The sequence below is a fragment of the Blennius ocellaris genome (genome assembly GCF_963422515.1).
Source record: "Blennius ocellaris genome assembly, chromosome: 20".
NCBI lineage: Eukaryota > Metazoa > Chordata > Actinopteri > Blenniiformes > Blenniidae > Blennius > Blennius ocellaris.
In genome coordinates, this window is record NC_137669.1 from 8,568,655 (window position 1) to 8,581,710 (window position 13,056).

The following is a 13,056-nucleotide window of genomic DNA, read 5'->3' on the forward strand; positions in this document are numbered from 1 at the left end:
TGTATGACAGTATGTCTTTTTGATCTTTTTAACATGCAGACAAGCCAAAAGTCTCAATCTCTGTCTATGAGTGCATGAAGAATAAAGGTGACATTGAAAGCTTTTTAACAGGAAATAACTAAATGCTCAAACTCGAAATTATGCAACTTGTACTACAGTGGTCTAATAGCTTATAAGTAAGCACACACACACAAAAAAAAATCATAATTAGCTTTTTCCCCCCCACATCTATTTTAAGAGCAATGTTCAGACTTGACTTGACTTTTCACTGACCTTTCCCACTCTGAGACTCAATGTTCAGGTCATTATCTTGCTTACCACGGAGTTTTCTGACTGCCAACACTAATTCTCCACAATTAATTGGCCATTGAGAGCTGGAAAAAGTCCTCTGTCAGAGAGCAACTCAGGCTTACTGGCACAAACTCCTCGTAATCACCCACTGCTGATTATGTCTTCTTTTTGTCAATATGTTCAGCTGCTGATAGTGGCTACGGCGATGGCTTGGCTGTCATAAAACCGTGCGCAGTGTGAGGAGTGGGCGTGAATGCATGTGTGTGCTCTAACTGATGGGCTCTGGTCATGCGATCCATGCTGCTGTCTAATTATCCAGATGTGATGGATGGCCTTGATTAAATCATGTGAAGGCTGAGACAGCCGCTGCCTTCTTTCCTCCCTCTCTCTCTCTGACTTTTACTTTCTGACACACACGCACACACAGACTCATAACTTGCGGTCCCTTTCATCTGATCCCTCCTTTTTTACTTCACTATATGAAACAGGGCCAAGGCGGATCAAAACAGATGAGCCCCGCTTTCAACAATGATAAAAGATATCAATGAATCACTGTGAGGGGAAGACAAAAAAAGAGAGGGAGAAAGAAGGCAAGAACATCACACTTGGAAAGCTAAAGGCGAAGGAACTGAAAAGCAATGGAGACACTGAGGCAGATTTGGATTTTACAAACTGATGGCCATTTGTAGACACTTTTAACTCTACTCTTACTTTACATCGAAATCAGCCTTACTGAACAGTTTTATGGACTAGTATTTTATGAATGAAACTTTATGGGGACAGTTCCAAGTGTGTGTTGTGCCTTAAAATATTCAGTGCAATGCTTATTCCGGATTTCAGAAACATGCAGTTGAGGTAAACTGACCCGAAAAATGCCCTTGGGTGATCTCAGGCTCTTGCCCCTATCAGGTCTGCAGCGAGTGGATCCATGATGGCTTTTTACGTTTTACTTTTCTCTAACCCCAACCGGAATAGCAGAGAGGCTCCACCTCTGAGGCTGGTTCTGCCGGTTTCTTCCTGTTCAAATTGAGCTTTTCCTTTGCACATTAATATAATTGTGTTCTACTTTTGCGTAAAGGCAGCATGGATTGGTTACTGCAGCCCACACCCACGAGTTGAGTAAAAAGGATATAACATGGACAGAGCGATTTCAGGGATCTATTCAAACGTTCCTCCTAACAATTAGTTGATTTCAATTCTGAGCTTTATCTATCATCTTAATGAGAGAGTCCCCGATTGACTCTGGGACACAACATATTTGCCACTTTTACTGAATATTTTTGGTGAGCACTATGTAACTGCATCTATTTAATAAATATTAAGGAGCATAAACAGCAGCTTTTGACAAGCCACTGTTTTTCTGTGCAGCTCAGACATGCATCGCGAGCAAATTCCTTTTTTCAATTGCATACAGCAGTTTTTGATTGAAGAAGCTATGTGCATTTTTGTATCTGTGTGCACAGAACAGAAATGAGGAGCTAAATCAAATCACCTTATTCCCGTATTGAAGTGCTGAGAAAAAGGAAGCGAGGCAGGAGTGTTACGGAATACAATCTTCAACCTGATTCTCCTTTCCGCTGCTGATAAGCTGCACTGCAGATAATCAAGGAACACAACTGATAACCTGTTTTAATGCAGGCTCAGCTCTGTTTGTTTCATAACTGGAGACAGAAAGCCAACCACACACGTCCTCATGTGCTTCCTAATGAGACGCCGACGTTTGGCGCTGCAGAACGCCTGCCGTTTGAAGTTACACTTCCAGAAACCATATGTTTACAGCTGGAGGAGCAGGCACAGAGCCACAAACCACACATGTAAGTACAGAGACACACATGCCTTCAATAATGTATGCGGAGCCACACACAGACACTCATTCACAAATAAAACATGCGTGGGTGAGAGGAAAAAAATGGAGGGAAGTGACTCATCTGCAAAAAAAAACAAAAAAAACCTTTAAAGTGTCAACAATTAAAGCCTTTTCACTGAGTTCCCACTGCTGTTATTGTTTCTGAAGTAAGCTGTCAAAAACTGTCATAAATCCTGAAGAGGAAATCTTGGTGACAGCCATCTGCTATATTATATATGCTTTGAATGGAAAAACCTAAGTTCAAATGGTCTGTAACATTCAAGTAGTCTAAATCAATTGTAACAGAGGTTTTGATGTGAAAATGTATCAAGATGAAAATTAACATGGAGGTTGTGAACTGTGTATTTTGCTGAAAAAACTAAACTTGCTTTAATGGCCAGGGTCTCTTGATTTAGGTTGTAGAGAGTGCTCAAAATGTTTTAATTCAAGTCAAAGCACAGATGCGTGTGTAAAGAAAGAAAAAAACTTTGGCAAAAGTGAATGTCTGAGTTTGAGTGTGCTCGGGTACAAGAGTATCTCATTAAAAACAGCTTAATTGGAAGATTGGATAGATTTGGTGCTGTTTTTTATTTTATTGAAAAGTGGGGTTTCCTATATAATCGTGCACACATACAGACAATCATGCATGCATGCATGATAGTAGTGCGCAAGACTTGTCGGATGTTATGACCCCCCCACGGCCGTCTTCGTGCAAACCTGTTTGAAACACTGGAAGATGATCTGATGGCGAAGCTGCAGTGTTGTCTTGATGTGTCATGGTTGTTAATCAGCTGTTATGTTGGTGTGGATTAAGTACTGATGCATAATAGTGGCCTTACATTGGATTCGGATTGTGTATTTCCTGTTGGACATAATGTGTGGCACGAGGGGTGATGGGTGGCGGTGTTTGTAACTGCTGGCCCTGACTGAAACACCACCGCATGCCACAGCACAGACATCATTTAATCAAGTCCTTAGGTCATCTCTCAGATTCAGAAGGTAAAATGTATGGTGGCCCCTAGTGGCAGTGGTAGTTATGACAAAAGTAATGCAGTTAGACTCGGCATTTATCTTCTCCAATCTGAAATACTAAAATCAGAAGTGTTAAAAACTTAGACAAGAAAAACACAACATCACCAGTCTTGTTTTCCCCTTGTGCAGTAAAGCATCTGCCTCCGCACCTACCAGTGCACTTACCCTTACCTCACCCTTTCAAGGAACTTCCAACCCCATGTGCCATGAGTCGATTCCTCTGCTCTCGTACATCATCTCATCTCCACAACTAAACTCAACACCATGGGCCTTAACTACAGACTGTACAGTCCTTCTTCAGAAAAGGAGTCAAAACCATTCAGTTTAGTACTTTTCAGGATGTTTATTAACGTTTAGTTTATTTTTTTTGTGATCATGTTGAGTTTATTTTTTTTTGTGATCATGCTTTCATGGTTGTCTTCTTAGTGTTGTGGTTCTTTCCGATATAGATTCTCTTCAATGGGACGGATGCAAGAAACTGAACATAACCAAGCCAATTTCACTGGCTTGGATATGTTACTACATATATTTTGAACATTAATATACTGACAAACATGATCCCAAAATAATCATCAGATGACAATAAGTTTCGGCTTGGAGCCAGAATTTGTACCTGGCAGAACATAGAGAAACACTTGTCATAGCTATTGGTTAAAGGCTGTGCGCACTCACACATTTGCTTTCTCTCAGGGGCTGACTGGAGCTTTCCTGAGATTTAAGTGAGCCCACCAAAAGTCTGTGTACTAAAAGTGTAGCCCCATTAAGGCTAATCTCTGTGATTACGGCTTCCCAATCATTGTTGACCAGGTGGATTTGTCTCCTTCTTTGCTGCAGACATTTCTCCTTATCAGAGAATAGAAAGCACAGCTGTCACTAATAACATAAATGCTCAATCCATTCTTTCTATTCACGTATTCTCTTGTAATGTATTGGATTAATGGGTAATGTGAAAATTGTTTTATTGAAAACGGAACGTTTATCACCCTAAAGTGGAAAAAGCCCCCACAAAGGACAATCTGAGAAATGCTGGTCAAGCATCGCATAGACTGTCACTGTCTTAATGTCAAAGCAAATTAAAGTAAAAAGTGCAGCGTGAGAGCCAAGAGTGACTTGAGCATTTGGCAGTCCAAACACACAACACTTATCTGCCTGTTACTGGAACCAATGCTGGGAAGTAATTAAGACCTAAAACTGTCTTTATCTTTGTCCAAATTGCTTGTCAGATGGTTGAGAAGCTCTAAAAACTACTTCCTTCCACACATTTCTAACATGTGTTTTTCAGATTTCATTACAAGGCAAGTCAATCTGACATTGAATCTACTTCACACCGTGGTCTTTTTAACACCAATATATTGATTTGAGCCTGTTGCACCTTTATGACGATGGCTCGGCCTGTGTGAATGGCACAGAAAGGGAATGAATTTGTCGCAGCACCTTTCATTGCTGCAGGGGTTACAGTTATTACAGGCGCAGCAAATGCAAGAGCTGTGAAGGCCTGTGTGAATGGGTAAAGCTGGCATACGCTGCGAATCAGTCATGCTACTGGCTATTGGAGATCTGACAAATGAAAATCTCATGAGAACTCTGTGCAAAAAAGAAAAAAACCAGCAGTGAAGGGAATTTGACACAATGTTGCTATGCCTTGTGTTTGAACCCCTACTCTGGTTTACTAAGATTTGTGTGTATTTGGCTGGTGATCAACAAAGAACAACACCACAAGTGGCATCAAGCACAAACAGGAGTATTCAAATGAGAATTTCCCGTGCTTTAGACCCTGTTTACACAAGAACTGGAAATGGTGTCCTTTCCCTGTTTTGTTTGCAGGAGTTTGTCATGGAGCGATTGGATGAGGCGCTCAGCAGCGACAAGCACAAAATGAAATGTGATACCACAGAGTTGGGAGTATTGCTGGAGTAAGTTCATAAACAAATCGGAGCGTTAAGGCAAATAAATGTGAGTTTGACTGGAAAAAAATATGATCTGGGAGATGATCTGTAACAAAATCAAAGCTGTGTGAAACAGAAGAGCAACAGAAGAGATTCAGAAAAGATGGCAAAACCTACAAAGGGGTGCAATGCAGAAAATAGCTTCTATTAAAGTCTCAAAATAAAAGTGAACTGTAGTGAAATGCATCCCACCACAATAACAACAATATTTCTACTGAAGGCTGGGCATATCTGGACCTTCTTTACAACTGCCTTAAAAATAGACGCAATGATAAACAATGCAAATGTTCTGTTAACGCATTCAAGTGAACCACCAAAGGCAACTACTACTACTACTACTACTTTCAGTACCAGAATCAAACCTTAATGACCCGTTATTTGTTTTTAATGATGACACACAAATTGTTGCTCTATTGTTTTGAGTTTTTTTTGTGTCAGAAAAGTTTCACCGTTACATGGCAATGTTGAAAATTATGTAGTTAGCATGCCAGGCCATGGGTTGGCACTGTGGGTTGTTTATGTGATGAAGCCGCATACATGCAAGCAGAAAATTATATGCTATAAACATTACAAATGGCGAGTACATGCATATTCGTGCATGTACTCGCTGTTGTAATGCTTTTACGGGTGACTCTCTACTATAGAACTACCAAGCCCCAGGAGAATATGGACTGGGAGTCATGACACTCTGGAGGCCGCCATGTTTGTTGTCCATTTATTTGTGCATGTGGACAACAACTATTTACTACAGCTGTGGAGCTCATGCACAGAAGTAGAATTTCAAACAGTTCAGTTTTCCTCAGTTTCCATGGAGACGGAGTCAGAACTTTTTCTTAAAGTTCCACCTTGGCAGCCGTTTACCAAAAACTTGTGTTTTCAGTGACTGCCAGCTCTGTTGTCCTATAAACAGACACTGAAAATGCAAGGAAATGTTCTGTTTTCACTTGTAAAATGTGTAAATGGGGCCTTGGCATGGCTAATTTTTAAAAACCTGTTTAGGGCTACTAGCCATTAGCCATTATTCCACACAAACAGATTTTCTAGACGTGTTGCGAGTGAGTAAGTGCGGATAGTAAAGGGCTCATGGACGAACTGATGGGCAGAGGCAGAGGACGTGTCTCTGAAGTGAGGGACACCGCAGAAGATGTCACATTGTAGATTACATCTTACATAATACACACCTGTCACAAGTAAATAAACGGCACATTCAACCTGACAGCACTGACAGCCATGGCATCTCACTTTGGCAACAGTGCAAGGCCGTTTTGGCTGACAGCATTTTGATGCATCTGTGATTTCACTTGAATAGGGGATCACAGCCAACCCGGCCCCGCTATCCCATCAGAGAAAATGCACATATACACAGGGCATTTAGTCTCTAAGTGGGCCTCTCTATCACTATAATTAAATGGAGACGTCAGTGCTTTGTATTGGCTGGTATATGCGTGTCTGGACCAAAAGAAAAAAGACCAAAGCGTTGTATGACTGGCTTAGCCGAGGTGGCGATGGATAAATAGGCGAGCGGCAAACATAAATAAATGCAAAGACGAATGGTTGGAGAGGTGGATGGATGGAAAACAGATAAGTGGTTTTAGCTAATCGAGATGAGGGAAAGTAGATAGAGTGCTTCCAGACACCAGATGGACTGTAAAGCACTGACGTCACAGCGGTAACACAAGACTCGAGAGAATGGAGGGAGGAGGGAGGGAGGAAAAGGAGGAGACTGAGGCTAAGAATAGTCGAACAACCTCGGGCCAGCTCAATCGGTCAGCCCTGCCTGCTATTTTTTACTTTACTACTGTGCCAGCCGGCACTCGTCTGACATCTTTGTCTACTCTCTTTTCATTTTACACTCCCCATCAGTCAGCTTTGAAAGCTTAATAAGTCCACGGGTGTGACAGTCCTGTAGCAAAATTTCTCTGCAACCGACAAACAGAGTCCCCAGTACACGCAGGTAAACGGTAGATGTTCAAACTAGCGTGCGCAGTGCTTGGCTTCAAAAGCAAGTCAGTGAGTCGATACTGCTCCCTTCAAATGAGGGATCAAACACAAGACTCCAGAGGCCACGGAGCAGAGTGACTGGCAAGCGTCTGATTCCCACTTTCTTAGAGCCGATTCATTGACGTGGGTTAATCCCTGAGAGGTTCCACTTACGCACTCCTACAGGGGATGAATTTCAAGCATGCATAAGACAGAAGTAGGATTCATAAGCGGGTACAGGTGACAAGTAGCTGCAGGAATTACACTTATGTATATGCAAGTGTGTGCACTCATGGATGCTTCCTACTTACCACAGTCTCATCAGGAAATGGTGCTCCATGTCTTTGGGTAGAAAAGCGCAGCTAAATGAGTCAGCCCAAAACACTGTAGAAAACAAAGACACAAAAAAAGGCATTTTAAAAAAAGTATTTTTGAGCAGAAAAACTCAAGTGCAGCCTTTTGAGAAACTGTCAAATCTAGTCGGAAAATGTTAAGCCATTTCACTTTTATTTTTCTACAGTGAAGCTCCTTCTCTATGGGAGAAAGCACTCCATCCTATAAGCTCCGACCTGTAAATGGGTCCCTGGTGGAAAACTTGCAGCTGTGCCAGTAAGTGTCGAAACAAGTAGCTTCCTTCAATACCTGGCTAACACTTGCACTCCAGACCATTTGAAGTATTCAGGCATGGAGTGAAAACTAAGCAAGAGGACATGATGATGATAACAGAGCGATATAAAACTAAAGAGAGAGTGACATTGCAGGGGGAGGAAAGCATCAGTGGCAAAAACAGCCTTAAAAGAAAGATGAGGGTACGGGCAAAAGGCTAACAGCTTAATTGAGTGTGTGCTGCGTTCAATTACCTCCTGAAGGTAGCGGAATGTGTGAAAGCGGTGGAGCCTTAGTGAAGAATACTGAAGCACTCACACGCCTACGAAGAAACCATTATATTAAGAAATGTGACGAGGGAGAAACAATGAAGAATGAAAAAAAGAGACTCGATTGACCACAGGATAAAAAAAAAAAAAAAAAACTTCCTGTGAAAGCACAAAGCAACAGGTCAGTCTGGGTTCGAAAGTTGATCACAGAGACATAAAACATCTTAAAAAAGACATTTCGTAGCCATGAGGAAGGTGTTGGCCTCCTCATATCTTTGCACTGGGAGGCATTGTCTTTGTCTTGCTATGCATGGTGCATCTGCCCATGCTAGATATGAATGCTTAACACTTTTAAGTGAAACGTGACTGCCATGGTGTACTGCATATATTATTATTCTTCCAAGAGTATTAAAATTGGCACAGTGATTACTGTTAGCTGTGAGCATTAGCTCTCTAGATTGTTTTCTTTTTTCTCTAACAGCTTTATAAAGCTCCCTAAGTGTGCGTTAATTTGGAACTGTGGCCAAAACACAAACTACAGTTACATAGCTTAGGTCCATGTAAGGAATCATATGGAGAAAACAAACATCCCAAGGGCCCAAACAAGCCAATTAGGACAGTATGATCACAGGAGGAAAATTTTACAGTGTAATAGTGTAATAGTTTATTTAAAATGAACTTCTCTTCCTATTTTATGTACGAGGAGATTTGGTGTTTTAGTTAAAGTGGCATACCTTGCACAGCACTGAAAGAGAGGGCAGTGATGCAGCAGTGAAAGGAGTCTTCCTCATTGCTTGTGAAGTATCATTAGCATCAAACCCGCTATGAGCACGAGTTTGTAAAACCATGCACGGAGGCTGCAAAATGTTCTGCATTTAAAAATAGCATACTGTTGAAATTCTTATTATTATTCTTTATCAATTCCAGCTTTTTCAAGGATTGGAAGAAAATATATTGCTTCAAATGCAGTTTTTTCAGAATGTAGTCCAACGTATTTGCACTATAACAAAGAAAAAAATTCAAAGTTGACCAAGAAAAAGGAGTATTTAAAGGTTGCTCTGATGCCATGTTACAATTCCGGCCCCCTGGAGAGAGGACAGGGTTGTATGTGGCCCTTGTACTAAAATGAGTTTGACGCTCCAGTTTCACAGGTTGTCTGCTACAATCCCCAAATGCCTCAACAAGAGCCTTATTTCATTTAAGCTCCAGTTGCCTGGTAATTATGTTTTTGTTGACCAGGATACAAAGATGTTAAATGCACTCACATTCAGATATGACAGGCGAGGCCATTCTAAACTCAATAAAAAAAACATTTTGATAAGCATTGTGTGACATGAGGCGATGCATTTTTTGCCAACCCTACATGGAGGATCTGATGCTGTTGCTCGTCAGGAAGAGCATGGCAGATGCTCCCAATGATTTGTCGGAAAGTGTGTGTGTGTGTGTGTGTGTGTTGGTGTGCGGTGTACCGAGAGTGTTGTGCGTGTGCGCGGGTGTGATGTGTCGCGAGCTAGCTGCAGAGATAATTAGAACACAACTCTTTTGCTGTCCCTGCAGGCCACTGATCCAGCTGCTTTCATCTAATATAGGTCAGCTGTGACAAAGCCCTCGGCGTGGACACTGATCAGCTCCGCCAACTCTCATGCACACGAAAACATTAAATAAACTCAAACGCACACTCGTGGAGATAAGCTCTGTGACGCACATGTCGATGGTACATATGTATGTTGCATTCATAAATATAAAGCAAGTCCCACATTGGGGCCTCCGGGATGTGAGTTCACAACCACTCACAGCTTCGCCGGCAACTTCAGCGGAGAAACACACAGCCTGAACCATGAATACACTGAAGAGAGCACATGAGGATGAAGAAGTTGACTCTTTTATAGCTGAAGCAAATATCGCTGGACACAGTCAATTCAAATTCATTCACTGGCTTTGAAATCGGCGCTCAACTGGAAATTGAGTTTGACGCATTATGTGTGCATCCGATTCTCAGTGACGTCCAAATTGCAAATTTTCTGTCATAGTTCCACGTCATGCTCACACCAAAATACTGAATGGAAACTGAAAGATAGGTGCATGTGTGAACGAATTCATTTTAATTGTGCATCACATTACAAGACACAAGGTAGTTTTATTAAACTGAGGGGCAGACATCAATAAATTGCAATCACGCTCTCGTCTCTGAACGGCTTGGATCAGTAAAATTCCAGGCTTGTACCATCAAGTGAGTCGAGTAAGTTGATCTGGCCAGAGACTGGAAAATCCACACCTTTTCTTTTGTGTAAAGCACAACAATATTAGAAATAACACATTCAAACCGTAGAAATATCATTAATCTAAATATAACAGCTGACAGATTCTCACACTGTCAGCTACAATAATACCAGCCGGTGAACTCATACAATTGGAATCTCTTATCACTTGAACAGATGAAACAAAAACTGTCGGTGTTTTTCGCTGATGATTTGTTAAACTGCCGAGTGATTTGTATTGCCGGCTGCAATACGGCCATGTCAATCATTTTTAGTGACAGTATGACAGTAAAATACTGAGGAGTTGATGGAATTTTTTTGTATGAGATTTGCTCCTTGTTTGTTGTTAACAGATTAAACGCTGGGAAAAAAAAACTAAAACTGTGGGATACACAATTCTCCTCTGCATAACCTCTAAAGACAGCAGAGAGGACTGGTGCTTAGTTAACTCTAAATTCTCAACATCCTCACAGACACTTTCTCAAACAGATTCTCACACGTGCACTTTGTTTTTTTTTTGTTTTTTTGTTTCCAGACCCAGCAACATCCTCTGAAGAGTTTTAGGTTTTAGCCACGGGGTCACACCACAACTCAACCGGGTCATCACGGGTCATCTCACCCAGGTCTGGGAGGGGCGAGACCCGAGCAGCCGAGGTGAAGAGGTGCCAGGTGGCCGAAGAGAAAAGCAATTATATTCTACTTCTTTCCCCCACGCGCTGCACCATCAATTTCAAAGGCCACATTTATTAAGTGCCACCGCTGATAGAGAGTGCACACCTAAAGTGACTGTCTCAACTCCTCAGGTGTTCCATCCAACCTATTATATCGATGAGCCGCTCAACAGAAAAGCATCATTATCTTCTGCTGCCCAACTACAGTGGACTCGCTAATGCGGCAATAATTGGTGCAAATTACAAAGTGAACAAGTAGAAGCGTAGCCTTTGGGATGGCTAGATTAAGAGGTCTACGCTATGTCGCATTGCGGGAGAGCCATGCATTCTCTTGAATCTAATCACTGCTTTTCTTCCTCTTTCAGCCTTTCTGTGTTTTTTTTTCTTCCTCCTTAAGTATGCCCAGAGAGTGCAAAGCTATTTATGCAAATACAATCAATACCTGATAGTCCAATTTCTAATGACTCTTCCCCTCGCTCGCTTTTTTCCACTTCCTCTCTCCATCCACTTGTCTTCCAAGACACTGCAATGGGGGCATTAATTAGAGCCAGACAAGCACCAAGGATTTCCCATGAGACTGAGCAGCAAGGCCAGTTCATAGCAGGTCAGAAGAGGACAGGGTGGTCTGACCACTGCAGCCAAGAAGCATGAGACCACAGAAACTGTTTGAATATAAAGTAAAGGACAGAAAATTGGATTGTAGATTACAAAGTCGTGCTATGAGGACAGACAGCGAAACAATACAGTTTGGTCAATTTCCAGTTAAAAAGCCGAAGAAATAAAATGTACTGCTGATGTGTGTGTATGTTGTGTAAGAGATACACAGTCATGGATATCACTTGTTTTCAAATTAAGCACGACTATTACAAAGATAAGTTGGATCACAATCAAATTGTCTATCTGCTGACCGCACGTGTATGTGTGCACTAAATAGTTGTTCCTTGGTTTGAATTCCCGCTCTACGAAAAGTCATTGTTACCCGTGTCTCTCTGTCTCTATCGACCACACTTTCTCATACTGTTATTATGAAGAAAGGCTTGAAATGCTGAAAATACATATTAAAAGCGCTTTTTTTGCCACGATCAAAGCAGAAAAGTTCTTTGAAAGCAGGTATAGAGATAAAAAGAGAGCGCTTGTCATCATGGCTGGATAATACTGAATTGAAACCAAAAATATACCTCAACAAAATGTCCGTTATCATTTTCTTTCTTCCGATGAGCCTCTGTCAAAAAGGATTGTATAGCTGTATTGCTAACTTTGGGGCAACGGTAAAACCCAAGGAGCTTAGTTCCATTTTGCGAACCAGTGTCCTACATTTAGGACATAGCACATAGATTTTTATTTTTTTTTTAATAACTTCTTAGGGATTTCCACAGGATTAGGTTCAGAAAACCCAAGCAACTTCTTTAACACCAGCCATTTCCAATTAGATCCTATTAGCAGAACATTGACTTCGGCTCTGCAAACACCCTATAGGGGATTTCCATCGGCTTAACGGGGGGGGAAAAAAGTTAAATAACAGTTGCATGTGTTCATTCCATACAGTATATACTGCTCCAGTTTTGTGCCTCCAGCACATTGTCAAACAGTATGACAACCTCTGAGTCTTTCCAGTGCATATCTGTCCATGACATGGCATAATGCCTATTACACATGCAAGGATCATGCTCATAACATTGGGAGGAGAGCATGTACACATTAAAGTCCCGATGCACCCCGCATGCAAGAAGGCGCTCAATTAAGCTGCGAGCGAGATGACAGAGGTTTAGGGATGGTATGGATCAGCTACAAACAAGATAAGGAGAGAAGAGAGGAGAGGCGAAATGCTGACTTCTCCCCTGGTGATCTCCGAAAGCAGACGCAGATGTAACGGATGAAAGACAAAAGGCAATGAAAAAAAAAAATGCTTTCAAGAAAATGCAAACGGAATAAATGAAGAGCTGTGAATGCTGACGGAGGGTAGTCAGCATGAAAAGAGCTAATTTTCTATGCTTTTTAGCATTCGTGGTTTCCCATGGAGTGGTGGTCACAAATCCCAGTTTCGTAGAATCACTCTGCCTATAGGATTTAGGTTTGAATATTACATCAGTATAAATAGTAATTTGATGCTGTTAGTCACATTCACGCAATCAACACGCCAACGGAGGCAGCTGCCTT